The sequence below is a fragment of the Mercenaria mercenaria genome, chromosome 16 (genome assembly GCF_021730395.1).
Source record: "Mercenaria mercenaria strain notata chromosome 16, MADL_Memer_1, whole genome shotgun sequence".
Lineage (NCBI taxonomy): Eukaryota > Metazoa > Mollusca > Bivalvia > Venerida > Veneridae > Mercenaria > Mercenaria mercenaria.
In genome coordinates, this window is record NC_069376.1 from 41,526,775 (window position 1) to 41,542,480 (window position 15,706).

Sequence of the window (15,706 nt, forward strand, 5' to 3'; positions counted from 1 at the left end):
CTAGCAATTACTTGGCCGGGTCGTAGGTCTTACTTAGGTGGAATATTCTTCGATCTGGTGAAGTTGCTGGAGTACATTTCAAAATTTAGTTTTTTCTGTGAGCACTGGGTTTTGCCCACAAGCTGTTGCTAGGCTTGATATCTCCTATGTGTCTCTTTGGCATTGTAAATTTCCTTTCGATAGGACCGAATATTGATATAGTGTTCGCAGAAAAATGCTAGTGTCGTATTGTATGGCAGAAATATTGGTAAATTATTGTACGTGTATTGTACACAGCTGAAATATTGCTAAATTATTTACGTGTATTGTACACGGCAAACATATTACTAGTCCGTATTGTGCACAGCTGAAATATTGCTAAATTATTTACGTGTATTGTACACGGCAAAAATATTGCTAGTCCGTATGGTGCACAGCTGAAATATTGCTAAATTATTTACGTGTATTGTACACGGCAGATATATTGCTAGTCCCTAGTGTGCACGGCAGAAGTATTGCTAATTTATTATACGTGTATTGTGCCCGGCATAAATATTGCTAATTTATTATACGTGTATTGTACACGGCAGAAATATTGCTAGTCCGTATTGTGCACGGCAGAAGTATTGCTAATTTATTATACGTGTATTGTACACGGCAGACATATTGCTAGTCCATATTTTGCAAGGTAGAAATGTTGCTAAATCAGTGTACTTTTGTTGTATTGCTAGTCCATATTGTATGGCTGAAATGGGTGTGAAATTATGGTACGTATATTGTACATGACAAAGTGCAGTGTACACGGCAGAAATATAGCTATTGTCCGGATAGATATATATATATAGCGCTGCAGAAATTTTGCGTAAAGTTTATTCAAGAGTGCAGGCATGACTGGTCCTCGGTTGTTAGAATTTTCATTACATTGTCTTTCCTGGGTCATTTTATGTGACAAAATTCAGGCTTACATTTAGACAGAAAGATGCGGCCACAAATTATCCAAACTTATTAAACTCCAAACTTATTAAACTGTCAATGAATAAGTTGCATAACTTGAAGTGATTGCATAACTTGAAGCGATATTGAATCACCAATTTGTAAATGAAATATGAATAAGTTGCATAACTTGAAGTGATATTGAATCACCAATTTGTAAATGAAATATTTGTCAGTGTTTGAGAAATTAAAAGGAAGTGTATTTCAGAATTTGTGTTTATTATTATTCTTATGATTCATAATTCTGGTCCTTAAATAACTATAAAAAATATACTTAAAGCACCTTCAATGAATCTGATTTGTATATCATCAAAACAAACCATTGGTTCTACATGAAACTCACAATAATATCATCCCCCCTTGTATCAGAGTGTACCAAAGTTCTAATAATTGGATTAAAACCATAGGAATTGCCGAGTACAAAATTTTTATGATGTATTTATAGTGATTTTAAATTCATGCCAAAAATCTAAATGTCCGGTATTAATATGTCCGATAATATGCGAATTTTTCCTAAATGTTGATGTTCAATACCAAGTTTGATTTTTAATGTATTTATGCAATAGGTAAAAACCTACGGATTAGGCCAGGTGTATGTTATTCATTAATCTATTTGTCCATCTGTCAAACATAGATCGCCCCACTGCCAAACTTACGCTATAAGAAAACTGACATCTCTTTGCAGATGGCTGTTCCTTTTTTGTCTGACCACCCAGTTTTGACATTTTTAGAAAAAAGAGATTAGCTTAAGACTTTAATCATCTTCAGTAACTACAATAACGACGTTTGCAGTTCAAAACTAGATTGTTTTACTTACATTCTTTGATAGTTGAGATTAAGATATAAAGCATTTTAGCATATTCTTATATGTATATTTAAAGCAGAACATATCTATTTTATAATTAAAACGTAAAATATCGTGCTCTTTTTAAGACATTCCACCATATGGAGGTGAAAAATATGAAAGACAATATCCAGTTATACGTCTAGGGAAAAGTTATCCAGATACTCCGGAAGGATATGCCAAGGGTAGGTTAAAACACAACTGATAAGGATGTCCAGGGTAGGATTTTAAAGCTTTAGCAGTAGATATTTTCTCAATTTATCGAATTTTAAAATTTTAGAATAAAACATGAAATTCACAACATAATGTATAGAAGGAACACATTAATTTGCTACAACTCGATAATCTTTTTGTTCCACATTTTAATTTACAGTCCAAATGGTTTCATTCTATCAATTCAAATATTTCTTTATTTCATATAAACAATGAAATCTTCAGACCTCATTTTCAGTACATAAGAGCATTTCAATGATATAAAAACCATATATTGTCATTCAGTATGACATGCCTCCTTATCAAAAATAGAAAATTATTGACATGTTATGTTACATATAAGACATATAATTTGTTCTGAAAGCATCACCCTTTGAACATGCTCCTATGAAAATAGCCGTTTAGCAATTACGCGTAGATATTTTTGCAATAATGAAACTAAAACATGTAAATTCACAGTGACAACGGTCTAGATTTTTTTTTCAGTACAGTAAGCAAACAAGTAAGCCAAACATATAACTTTCACTGCAAGTTTGGAGTAATCAGTCCTCTAGCGTTAGTTTACCAAATCAGTTCTTTCTCTATTTCATATAAAAATGAAATCTTGAGACCTCATTTGCAGTACTTCTGAGCATTTCAATGCCATATAAACCATAAATGGTTATTTAGTATGGCATGTCTTCTTATCAGAAATAGAAAAATATTGACATGATGTAAATTTTATAAAGTCAAATATTCTAACCTGGTTTTATCACGATTGAAAATAAATTATGGCTTCTAGTGTGTTTACGATGTTTTTCCAAACCTTAATTATTCTAGTTTCAAACTTAATGTTGATTTTATAGAGATAAAGACAAATATTCCGACCAGGTTTTATACAGTTTCGGTTAAAAAAGTCTAGAGTTTAAAGACTTTTTTGTAACATGACATAGTCACATAATGCCCAAGTGTAACTCTTTGTCAACAATTTCTCAACATAACATTTTTACTAATTATTCATTACGATTTGACTAAAATTACAACCTCTAGATTGTAAACAGTGGAATTATGAACGACGGACGACGACGGAGGCAACCAGAATAGCTCAATTTGTGCTCAAATATACATGTACTATAGTCTTTTTTTAATTAAGAAATGACAAATCTGTTCCTATATTTTATCAAGAGTAAGGATGCGTAATAACTAAATTACGAGTGATTTGATTATTCGCATCCGAACGACTGCTCATATTTTATTAACTGATAAAATTGCTGGAACATATTTATTATTTCGATTCTAACAACTCAAATTATTTTACAATAATACATTTTTAGCGTAATACGTCATTCGGGTCATATGCTGTTACATTTACACCGATGGTTAAAACGTGCTGCATAGCCAATCGAACGTATAGATATTAGTTCTTTTTTATCAGGCTTTTGAGAAGTATTTATGAATTAGTAACCTTAGACTAATAGCTCGCAAACTATTTATGGACAGAATCATCAAATTAGGTTAGTTGACCCTTTCATACGAGTTACGAGCTTAACTTTTGTATTACGTAACATCATTATGACGTCAACATATATGTCATAAATTTATCACGTCACCGCTGAATCATAATTGAGCAAATTGAATTCGCTCGCAGAGATCAAAACGTGTTTTACGGCCCTACAATAAGTCAGTTAGACTTTTTATCATAATGATAATTTTTAAATAAAGTTTTCAACCGTTTGGACCTGAAATAAATCTTAGTTAATAGAACAGAAATAGAATGTCTTAAGTTACAATCGTATGGGGCAAAATTTAACAGCCAATCATATTTTATCGAAGATTCATGTATAGGCGATTTTGCTATATATTTATATAGCAATTGGAGCGGATCGTGTTAAAATGATATTTCATAGTCATATAATGACCTAGTGTCAAACTTAGTCGAAATTTCCCCAACATAACATTCTGACTAATTGTCTTTACGATCCAAAACGTTTTTGTCTTTGTATGTCTGTGTTATCAGAGAAATATCGAAAAAAGTAAATCATTGCTAAAAATACCTGTCATGTCTTTACATACAATATTGCAACAACATGTATTTATCTTTGCGTGTTTTATTTCTGTCACGTTGACGTTAGCGTCCTACCGGACGAAACTTCTTTTGAATTGTACATTGTTATTTCAGATGAAGACACAAAAGACTAAATTAGTAAAGCAGTATCTTCTATCAATCGTCTCATTTATCGTTTCGTAATTGGTTTATATTGTCAAATATGTTTCATGTACGTTTCAGTCATGTACACAATATTACACTGTTGCCGATATTGCTGTGTTTTTGGTCCTTTTTGGTCATTGTTAGAAAAAAGTTTATGTTTTCTTGCGTATTTTTCAGTATTTATTTTTGTTTTATCACTATTTGTTTACGCTGAGCTCTGTTACTTTGTTTCTAGCTACTGTTTATAAATCTGTATCCAATTATGAGGACTTATGCATAGTTTTACAGTTCACCTTTCAAACATTTGACACTTCTTCTTTAATAGTAGCTTGATTTAAGATCCAATATAATACCCAGGTTTTACGAAAGTATTTGCTTACAAAAATAACCATACAGCTATGTATGTAACAAAGGAGAACAGAAAAGGACAACGTCATGATAAAATAAAGGAAAACAACGGATCATTGCATGGTCCCGGTCAGTCGCAAAAACACCTTTGGATAGTTTAAATTGATTACAACGTGCACGAAACCTCACTTTGCACCTGATGCCGTCAACCATGCAGAAAAAGGAAGGTATTACAATTATTATTCTATAAAAGTTTCGATAATAATAATAACGAAAGAGACATTTCCTGTGCAATTCACCAATTCATCAACATGTAAAGATCTTACTGTAATAAATGGCCGTAAAATGTTTTTAGAAACACAATTAAACATTTGTTACAAATGAATGAATGTTATATACCTTGACGTCTGACATCTAGACCGCAAACAATGGTTATATGATATTATCAAATGTTTGACGTCGCGGGAGTGTAATAAAGCCATTACTTAACAATGATAATACACTAATGTAATAACGCTTTGACGTCGACGTCGTTTATAGTAAAGGAGGCGTTATTCAAAATGGCTTGTTTATATAGTAAAAGAAAGTAGATTTTTTGACGCTTCAACAGCCCCCATTGGTCATGTCGCAATATACAAAAAACGGACATCTTCCATCTGGTGAGATAGAGTAAACTCCGTCTGTTCTTGTACCGTTCCTATATATCTCTGAGCAGTCTGTAAGACAGAAATTCTGATTTGAATATAAAAATTATGTCCATTTGATATTTTCGTCCTGTCGCTTTATGCATCCCTTGCCAAAAAGGAACATTTTTCATTCTTTTCCTTGATTGTGTTCTTTTATTCTATCATCCCTGCCAAATAGACACTTTCAGCTACTGCCAATGTTTGGATCTGTCGTTCTGTCGGTCCACCTCAAGACAGAACGAAAACTGCAGCACAAAGTAACGAAATTACGACTCTCATGTACACGCCGGTAATGTAGCCCTGAAACTTGTCTTCTCGTCCTATCCTGACGGAACGACAAAACATTAATTGGTGTAAGATAGTGTCGCTCTACCGTAATGGCTTGGGCGATAGAACGCCAAAAACTACACAATGGCAACTGAACTAAGAGCACAAAAGACAGAAATGAGCCACAATGCTCACTCTTGTATAACTGAATTGACAGTATCACAAAACTATACACAATTTTTTTTATTGTTCTTTTGTAAAATATTTGTATGGCTGTCATTATATATAATTCCTGAAATTTTCTACTATTAACATTCCTCGCAGTACAAACACTTTCTCATTCTTTCTTTAACGATTTCTGTTCCTACGCATAGATTTCTTATACTTTAAGCTTCAAGGTTCGAAATCGAAACTTTTCCTGCCTTTGGCCATAAAAAACGTAATGTGAAAAATGGAAATAACATATGTAATATAAGCAGTCATATAAAGTGACTACACATTTCTGTACAATTACAAATTAGGAAACAACTGTCGACATAATGGATGGGAAAGTGTTTAAAGATGGCCACAAAGTTGGCCTAAAATATCTGTAATGCACATCAGTGTATCTATTACAGCACAAGATTAAGTGATGTTTGATGTTTTGACTACAGTTCGTTGCCTTCACAGTTATTAAAAATAAAGTATATACAATATAAAGAGAAATAAGACATATATTGCATGAACCAGAAGTATTGGCTAATACACTTAAAGAATGCAACAACCATACTTTGCCGTTTTAATTACAAACTGTTACATGTATATGGTATCTATTAAGGAGTTATACCTTTTGGGAAGCCTTCTATTGTTGTAAACGAAGAAGCATTTTGTTCTTGAACAAGTCTCTGCAGTTGTTGTACCTGAAATTCTAATGAACGAATTTTCTCTTCAATTTCTTTTGAGCAAAAGTTTGTCATTACCATATCCGTGTTTGTTGTGCACATCCAGGTATTATGCCCATGACATATATAAACGACGCCAAGAATAGAGTAAATGTATATGATAATAGGATTGACCATCATATCTGTTCGAATCTTTGTTTTAAGTACCAGGAAATAATTCACCCTAAAATGAAATAAAATCTAAAGCTAAATTTCATTGATATAGATAATATGTCACTGCTTTACTAAGACGAATTATAAATTTATACACAATTTACTCATTTACTGGCATAATGTTGAATATTCATGACACTAACACTGCATTTTGTTCCAAAATACCAGGACATTGTGTTTTATCACCAAGCTACCAATAAATCTTTCTAATTTGAGACAAAATCCGTTTGGATATTCTTGAAGACAGGTCCCTTACAGCAAATGAAAAGTACTTTCATGTACAAAAATGTTATAAAGGTATGTTTAATAATTAAATCGGTCATAATAAATCGACACATTACTCATTTTTATCGATATACAGAAAAATAGTTCTAAACACGAATGTGACTTATGTGTTTGTTAATGTTTCGTTGTTTAATTGATTTGCATTCTTTAGATATATGTTTTTATACGAATCCGTTATCTATATAAATTTACAGGTCTGCTTAAAGGAACTCTATTTACTTCAGATGCGGCTGAATATTTTGCAATTTTGTTAGAGGATTTTTGTATGTAAATGTACTTATCTTTGTATTCGTTTATTACATGTTACATCTGTTAACTCCTCGTAGCGTTTATATGGCTTTTTCAAGACATTACTATGTTAGCATACAAGTAATTTGTTTCGACTTGTATAGTTTTACTGCTGCATACGACATCTTTAAAAATATGCATTTGTTCTTATCAAGTAGGTTCTTTCTTGTACGAGTATTGAAGTACATTTGATTTTAGACAGTGACAATGGATTTTTTATGAATTTACAAACTAATAAATAGCAAATAATTTCTCCCGTTTTCACTACAGTATAACTGGCAAAATGTTGCAGTACTTTTTCATAAGCTTTTACATTAAAACAATAGTAAGTCTATTAGACTTTACATAAATAATCGTGATCATAAACATAGATATCCATTTTCATACTATTCAGCAATTCTAGAATATATATATTAACAAAGACAAGTGCACCTGTCACACACATGATACTGTTTCGAGCTTCGATAGAAACAGTGCATTCCTATCAAGAGAAACACTACAGCAATGTATGTAATGGAGAAAAGTACACATACAAAATTGTGATCGTTTTAAAGAGATACAATGATACTGACAGTAACAACCACGTGACCGGAGTGTGTAAACCGGTTCAAATGTGCACAAAACGTCATATTAAATATGCAAATTTTGCCTATGATATCACCAATCCTGTTAAATAGATTATATTACAATCATAGTTATGTTACAGTTCCAAAATCTTTCTTTGTTGATAAATTGTTATTCAAAGTCAAGAAAAATAGTACATATGATTTGACAAATTTTCAAAATCCAGATATAGCTAAAGCCCATGGGTTGTAGTAAGTTTGATCTTTTATGAAAGAATTTTTTCGTCCGAGTGTTTAAAAATTTAAAAAAAAGGAATCGAACAATGTTTCGAAACTACAAACATGTTGCTTTTACACTGACTATTATATCCTGATTTTTTTATCAATACATCTGCAATTTTGCAATATCTTTTTTTTACCAAACAATGACTAAATTTTAACAATGGAAAAACCTATTAAAATCGCTTTTGACGATAAATCTATATAAATTCAAAACTTACCAAACTCTTTTGATAATGTTCAAACAGTTCCTTTTACCAGTTAATACCAGTTAATATATATATATTATATAGATGGAATTGATTTATATCTCTTAGATAACCTTATTTGTATTCATATGCCTCTTAGACAACAGTTATTTATAAGCAATCAAACATGAAATTTAAAGTCCCCATAAATTAGAATCATTTTATTTATCTAGTAGAAGTAGGAGTTACTAGTATCACATAAGATTTTCGCAATGTCATTGTTTGTGCTTATTTCATTTATGACAGTTTAACCCTCATGCTGGACACGATTGATATGCCTTTGAGACCAGTGTAGATCATGATCAGCCTGCACATCCGTTCTTTTCGCCTTTCAGTCAGTATCTTTTTGATAAGCACCCATTTTAACATTAATGGTACGGTCCAAAATGAAAGCTGGACAAGTTCATGATAGAAATTCAGCGGGGTAAGGGTTAAATCATAAAAAAAATCCCCTCTGATGTCTTAGGCTTTTCTGTTATATATTCTGAACTGTAAATGTGTCCTACATATAACTCAAAAATTTAGACCTGTATGTTCACAAACATGTAGCAGTCTTTGGACAACCACTGTTTATCATAAGCCAACACTTTTTGTTTAATAATAATGAAAATCCTAAAATCATGGTCTTAATTTTTCATTTTGATCATCAATAACAAAAATATTTAACGTGCATATTACACTTGATTATATCACCTTGTTATTGTGCTATTGGATCTCCGCACCGAAATATACGTTTACATAATAAAACCAAAAGAATCGATTTAAGTCTAATGTACAGATATTGAAACCTAAAACTGAGGTAAATTATCAAGATAAATACAAACATTTTAGTTTGTGAAGAATATATGCAAGGTATCCATCTTGCTAAGTTATAATAGTCATCTCAAAAATATCTTTTAAAATGTCTGTAAAAATTATATATTCTTAATGTGCGACTCGATTTCAAAAATAAGATGCATTGCTCAATGTTGTAATAATCGAATATTGTAAGTACGGGCATTGCTGCTAGTATATAGAATGAATGTCAAAATCAAACTGCACTGAAATGAAACTTAAACACACTTAATACTTTATGTCCGTTTCTGTGGCAACATATTTTTTCTTTTATTCTTTTAATCAAAATTCGTTTCAATGTTCTCATTCCTTCTTCTTTGTTCTTCCTAGAGTAACTATTGTTTTCAAGATGTTGCTAGAGAATAATGTTTAGCTTAACTGACACTTTTTAAATATTGAGTATTGATATTTCTGAATACTATATAGCAAGAACGTCTTTGTTAATGCATGTGTCGTTTTAAAATGATCAAGTTTCTTTTCAATGTTCAATGTGCTTTATCTGAAAAAGGGCCACGATTGATCTCCCTTTAAGATAAAACCATTGAATGACACTGTGAAAGGAGCCCATAGATTATATTGTTTATAAATGAGCAATCTAGATGAATTCTAAAGCCGCTACTAGCATCGTAATGGGATTTTTTTAATGTTTTTAACAGTTTTATAAGCAGATCTGCCTGATTCTAACTTAATTTTCTATAAAGTAAAGCCGAATTTAAAATGTGTTAGCTGACAGCAGATTAACCCGGTAAAGAAATTATTAATTCGACTTTTATATACGATTTCAATACGTAGTGAATAATTTGGATTCAAATGCATTCGTTTTAATATGCGCTATGTACTGATAACTCTGTTTTTTGAAATTAGTTATTGCCTTTGCGACCAGTGCTAACTAAGATCAGCCTGCACATCTGCACTGTTCGCTGTTCAGTCAGTAAAATTTCAGTGAACACCCTTCTGGTAAACAAGTGGTAGTGTTCAAATTCAGAGATGGACCAGTCCATTTTAGAAATTTAGCAGGGTGAAAGTTAATAAACAGAAAGAATAAAACAGATGAAGGATGACGGCATGTTTGCTTTTAGTTTCTGTTTAAGTTTTTTTTTAAGAAGTGAAATACATGTAGTGTGTGAAATGCAAGTCATTTTTTGAACACCTAATTAAATGATAAATAGCTGTTGAATCAGAATTTACGATTCATATGATAGGCATGATCTTTGTAAAACAAACATGTTAGTCTAGACAACTGATATATATGACATATAGTAAATATCACTATCATGCCCGATAACGGTTTTATACCCAACATCTGATTTACTTCAAAATCAACATAGCTTAAATTATAGATGAATTCCTAAAAGGCCGCAATCAAAGTGAACATATCAGATGGAAATAGTGCAAGCAGATTTTTATAATATCATTTTTATCGGGCATGTTTAAGACAAAATTTGAACCTATTATCAAAATGGCGCCAAAATATTCATGATGTAGAAAACATGAGGAAAATTAAGATTTATTAGAAACAAGTGAATTGTTTTTCGATATTTCATCTTTGGTTCGACATTATATTGATTTACTTTCAAAATTATGTAATGCAGTGTTAATATTGAAATAACTAAATATAGCTCAACTCTAGCCTTACTCGGGATGGCTTATTTTTTGATCTGATATTTCTTAGTCGCCATCCCTTTAAGCCTTACCCGTTTCTGCATTTCACATCCAAAAAAAAAAACAAAAAAAAACAACAAAAACAACAACAAAAAATCATAAAATGCTGACTTATTTGCTTACTCGCTTTCGTCATCGTAGTTTTGACTATAGCATCGTAGTTTCGACTTTCATCATCGTGGTTTCGACTTTCACCATCGTGCTATAAAATCGATGGTGAAACTATGATGATGAAAACACGAATCTACGATGGTGAAAATGCGAAATGATATCGCGCTTTCATCATTGTGGTTTTGTGATTTTGAAGTTCACCATCGTAGTTTCGTGTTTTGCCATCGTGATTTTGACTTTCACCGTCGTGGTTTCGACTTGAATCATCTTTTTCTTTCGTAATTTAGACTTTTCAGATATTCGGTTCAGGAATAAATATTTCGATGCCAAACGGAACACCGTACATAATGCATAATTTGCTTAACGTTATTTCATTTTGTACTTCATAAAGACTTAAGCGATAATCTGAGGTGACCAAATCTTTGCTCGGATCCGTCATTTCGGCGCAGAATACGACAGAATACGGCAGCATCTAATTCCTAGTAATGAGGCCTTTTTCGGATGTATGCCGTCGTTATCCTGAAAATACGTCGGCAATCTAATATGTGCTCACTTTTGGACATACATAACAACAATATATTAACATGGTTCAATACATCCTTCAGTCCTACTAGATGCTGTGAATTACAGTAGTATCAAGGATTAAAATCTATTTTAGACACTTGAAAAACAATCACAGAGTTCACTGTTCTTTGTCGTCAACTTTATGACGTCATAACTTTTTCCGGTCGCGTGCCCGGAAAGAGAAACATGGGAAATTACGTTAACTCACTTCAATCTACAATGTAGTATAGGTCTCTATATTTCTCAATATTTTTTCTCACGGCGGCCCATATCTCCACAAATCGCCATGTACTACTTGGTAAAACTAATTTCATTTTACCTGTCACGAAAACTCCAACAATGAACTTAGGTGACTAAATCTCGGCTTGAGTCTATCGTCTCTACGAATAATACTTCAGCGCCAAAACATTTCCGTTATGCGGCCTTATTTTGCCGTATGACGCCGACATCCTCAAAATCCGTCGGCTATGCAATATGTATTATTTATTTAACAAACATACCACCAAAATAGCTATGTGGTTCAATGACTTCTCTAGCCGTCCTGAATGTTGTGAATTACAGCAGTAAGAAGAAATCGATTCTATTTCCTGTTACATGAAACATGACCAAAATTTCAATCAATGTTTTTCATCGGCACAATGCATTAATTTCTTTAAATGATTTCATAGTATGTTTTATTCAGTCCCCGACGATGACTTAAGCAGACGAAATTTTCGCTTGAATTCACCGTTTCGGTACAGCAGTATCTTAGCACCATACCAACATGCCCCGCTTTCAGAAAGTACGCGATATAGGGTTTATACTTCATTAACGGTAGTCAAGTACAGCTGCCATGGGTAGGGTAATGATATCTCCTTTTGTGAAAGAACGCCACAAGTGTTCTCAGATTTAAAATACGAGCAAATTTTCTAATCCCGGAGTCAAAATCCGTATAACTTTGACAAACGCGGTAATAATACACAAAAAAAGACGCCAATGTGAGGTCACAGGCTGGTATCACATAACTGGTTCTAAGTTTCACATCTTATGATTCATTATATATTTTAAAATATGTAATTTATTACCTACCCTTTGCCGTCGATTACCTTATCCAACCGCTGTCGTATTTCTTGCGTACACGGGATGAATAAAATGAAGCATTTAAAGATAATTAATAATTAAAGCAAAGAACCTAGTTTTAGTTTTGTTTAATGGCTTCACGATCTCTCTAAAAAACTTAGGCACATGGTCTTTTGTAGATAGGTGAAGACTTCATATCAAAGTTAACCATGTACAGACGGCAGAAATTTTTCACAAAATCATAAATGTGTTGTTTGTGTCAAACTCTACCACAATACATGACTAAACATCCCTACACGCTTTGGGGAGGCTGCGTGTTCGATACGTGGTTTAACCTATTTGATATTCATTTTTTACACAATACATTAGCTACTACTATTCTTCTGAATAGCCACACTCAAACAGATTTCACATACTTGCCTCGTCTAATTTAATCGCAGGTGAAATGGAAAGTTTAGTGTAATTACTACAAAATGCCATGGTATTTTCATAACTTATATTTCATATAATAGGCCAGTATTAGATGATTGATTGGCGGTCGAAGATAATTTTATATGAAGTATAGATATAAAACGTCATACGCCTGTGTATTTGTCGAAGCTTATTCTCAAGTTTGTTTCAAGTGGTTTAGGAAGCAATAAAAAAAATAATGATAAATTGTGCAGCTTTTTAGCATGAAATGTTCACAAGTGTGTGTAAATGTCCATGAAATGAGCATAAATCTATAACGCTAGTTGCAATTATCATAGGAAGTGGAGTGATTGTTCCAAATAAAATATTTGTAAGGATATCTGTCGTTTAATGACAGAAGCTCAAAGTAGTATTTGAATAGTTGGAAAATTTATGAGTACTTTTTCATTAGATAAATCATTAATATGGTTTCCATGTGTCAAACAATGTCATTTAAACTTTGCGTATTTCCTCCCTGAATACTAATTTAATGATCTTTGCATTAAACATTTGTGTGTGTTTGTAATAAGGTGAACAAGCACTTTTAAAGAAAATTGTGATAATAAAAACCAAAAGATTTTTATAGTACTATGAATTTATGAATAACTCATTAAGATTAAAGCTTATTTCAAATGAGGTTATTGCGAAAAGGAAAAACAATAAAAAGATAAAGAAGAATATTGAAGGAACGTTAATTGTTCTTCATGTATTCTGTAAGAAAATATATTTACATTAATCAGTATATTAGGGTATTCAATAAGTACCCGGGAAAGCGCTTAGTCATCAAAATGTTACATACTGTAAATGAGTAGTTCTTAAGTTGATATGCTTAAATGATTTTTCTTTGGACAAATAATTAGTGAATGCTAGTCTTTGGCAATTACATAGGACGTCATCCGGCCCATTTTCATCGCGTTTCCTATTTTGCATTTTATTAAAATTTAGAAGTCAAACATTCAATTTGACACTACTAAAAGGTTAGGTAGGTATATTGTGATGATTGACACCTTAAAATCAGTTTTAAACGGAGATAAGCGATAACATTTAGTGTGACATTATAAAGTTTGGCCGACGTTGACTTAGAAACGACAGACGCTTAAGTTCTGAAACGTACTTCTAATATTTACAAATAGATCTATATTGTATTTTCAAATTTCAGCAAAATATGACCAGAATAAAAGGGCACTTTTCCGGGAAATGTTAAACACTCATCTGAAAATAATTAGTTTGGCTTCAATATGGGACAAAGAGTTTAGAATTCTTAATTTTGTCAGTTGTTAATGGTTTACAATACCAAGATAGATAGATGTATTGCTAGATTTTCAAATTTCAGCAAAATATGACCAGAATAAAAGGGCACTTTTCCGGGAAATGTTAAACACTCATCTGAAAATAATTAGTTTGGCATCAATATGGGACAAAAAGTTTAGAATTCTTAATTTTGTCAGTTGTTAATGGTTAGCAATACCAAGATAGATAGATGTATAGCTAGATCTGTTTGGTACGAAGTGTTTTCATGGTAACAATAACAAAAATGTTGTACAATGTATTATCTAAAAATTAAATACACGTACATTGGTAATAAACCATATCATGCACATCTGTACAAATGATAAAACAAAAAAAAATATCACAAAACTTGAAAAGACTAAAAAGACCAAAAATAATTTTTGCATGGCGATTAGTAAAAGTAGAGACGAAATGTATCTTGACTGACTAGTAAAAATAACATAGAAAGCTTAAGAATGCGCTTGGAACATTCAAATAATACCTTAATACTTTGATAAAAATGATAGTTGACTAAGCGAGTGTTTTTATTGCAACATTGAAAGTATGGAATGTTTGGAAAATTACCTATAGAAGGTGGTAATCCCCATAGAGTATAACCCATGTAAGCAAAGGATTTGATCTCAAAACCTTTGATCTTGGGAACAGTAAATATACTTCTCTCCCGGAACTTTGCACGTTGGTTTTTATAGTATATTTCTCGATTCAAATTATTTTATTTAATGTGAATTTCATAACATTATGCAGCGACAAGAAAAATAAGATGGAACTTTATGTTGTGTGCGTGTTTAACGTCACAACATGTCTTACGTCAATTATTCACTTAACATTTACAGTCGTGTTATACAATAGCAGTGCTTTTAAGTGCTAAATCCTTTGTTATTTGTAACAGCCCTCGCACAATGACAATCATTTGTATAACCCATTTTGGTCATTTTAATCCCCGTATTAAGTTTTCAAAATCAAACAGATTTTGTTTCTCTTTTAGTCTGATTGTCCATTTTAATGGTGCATTTGTATTATCCCAAAGGAAATTAATTTTGATCAAACTGATGCTGTGTAATTTGTTTGAAAATGCTGTGTCAAAAGCCCTTAATTGCCCTTAACGTTTTTCTCAGTACCATTTTTTTTTTTTTTTTGCTTTTGGATGAATCTCATGTATATAAAGATTTCACTTGAAGTCATGTTTATAATTATACGGAATTAAGCGCCTTTAATGTTTTCCTGAAAAAGTCATACGATTTTTTTCACCAAAACAAGAGGATCAAGGAGCCCTATATCAATCACCTGTGTAACACAAAATTTTGACGGGTTCCGCAATGAAAAAGGAAAGCACAAAGCAACATATTCTAACAAAGATTTATAGATGCCTATTCCGTTAAATATTGTCGTCTTTACAGCGTCAACAGGTTTTCTATCATTAAACATACTGACTATGTTTCAACTTCCAGGTGACTCAGTAGA

At 32.0% G+C, this 15,706-nt stretch overlaps 1 long non-coding RNA gene across 1 annotated transcript; it reads right to left on the reverse strand.

Moving 5' to 3' along the window:
* Positions 1-5,172: 5,172 nt before the first annotated feature.
* On the reverse strand, positions 5,173-8,293 carry LOC128549749 (uncharacterized). Its single transcript, XR_008367909.1, has 3 exons — positions 8,249-8,293; positions 6,345-6,622; positions 5,173-5,281 (listed from the first exon to the last, which is right to left on the reverse strand). It is a non-coding gene; the product is annotated as an uncharacterized LOC128549749 (long non-coding RNA).
* Between the last annotated feature and the right edge of the window lie 7,413 nt (positions 8,294-15,706).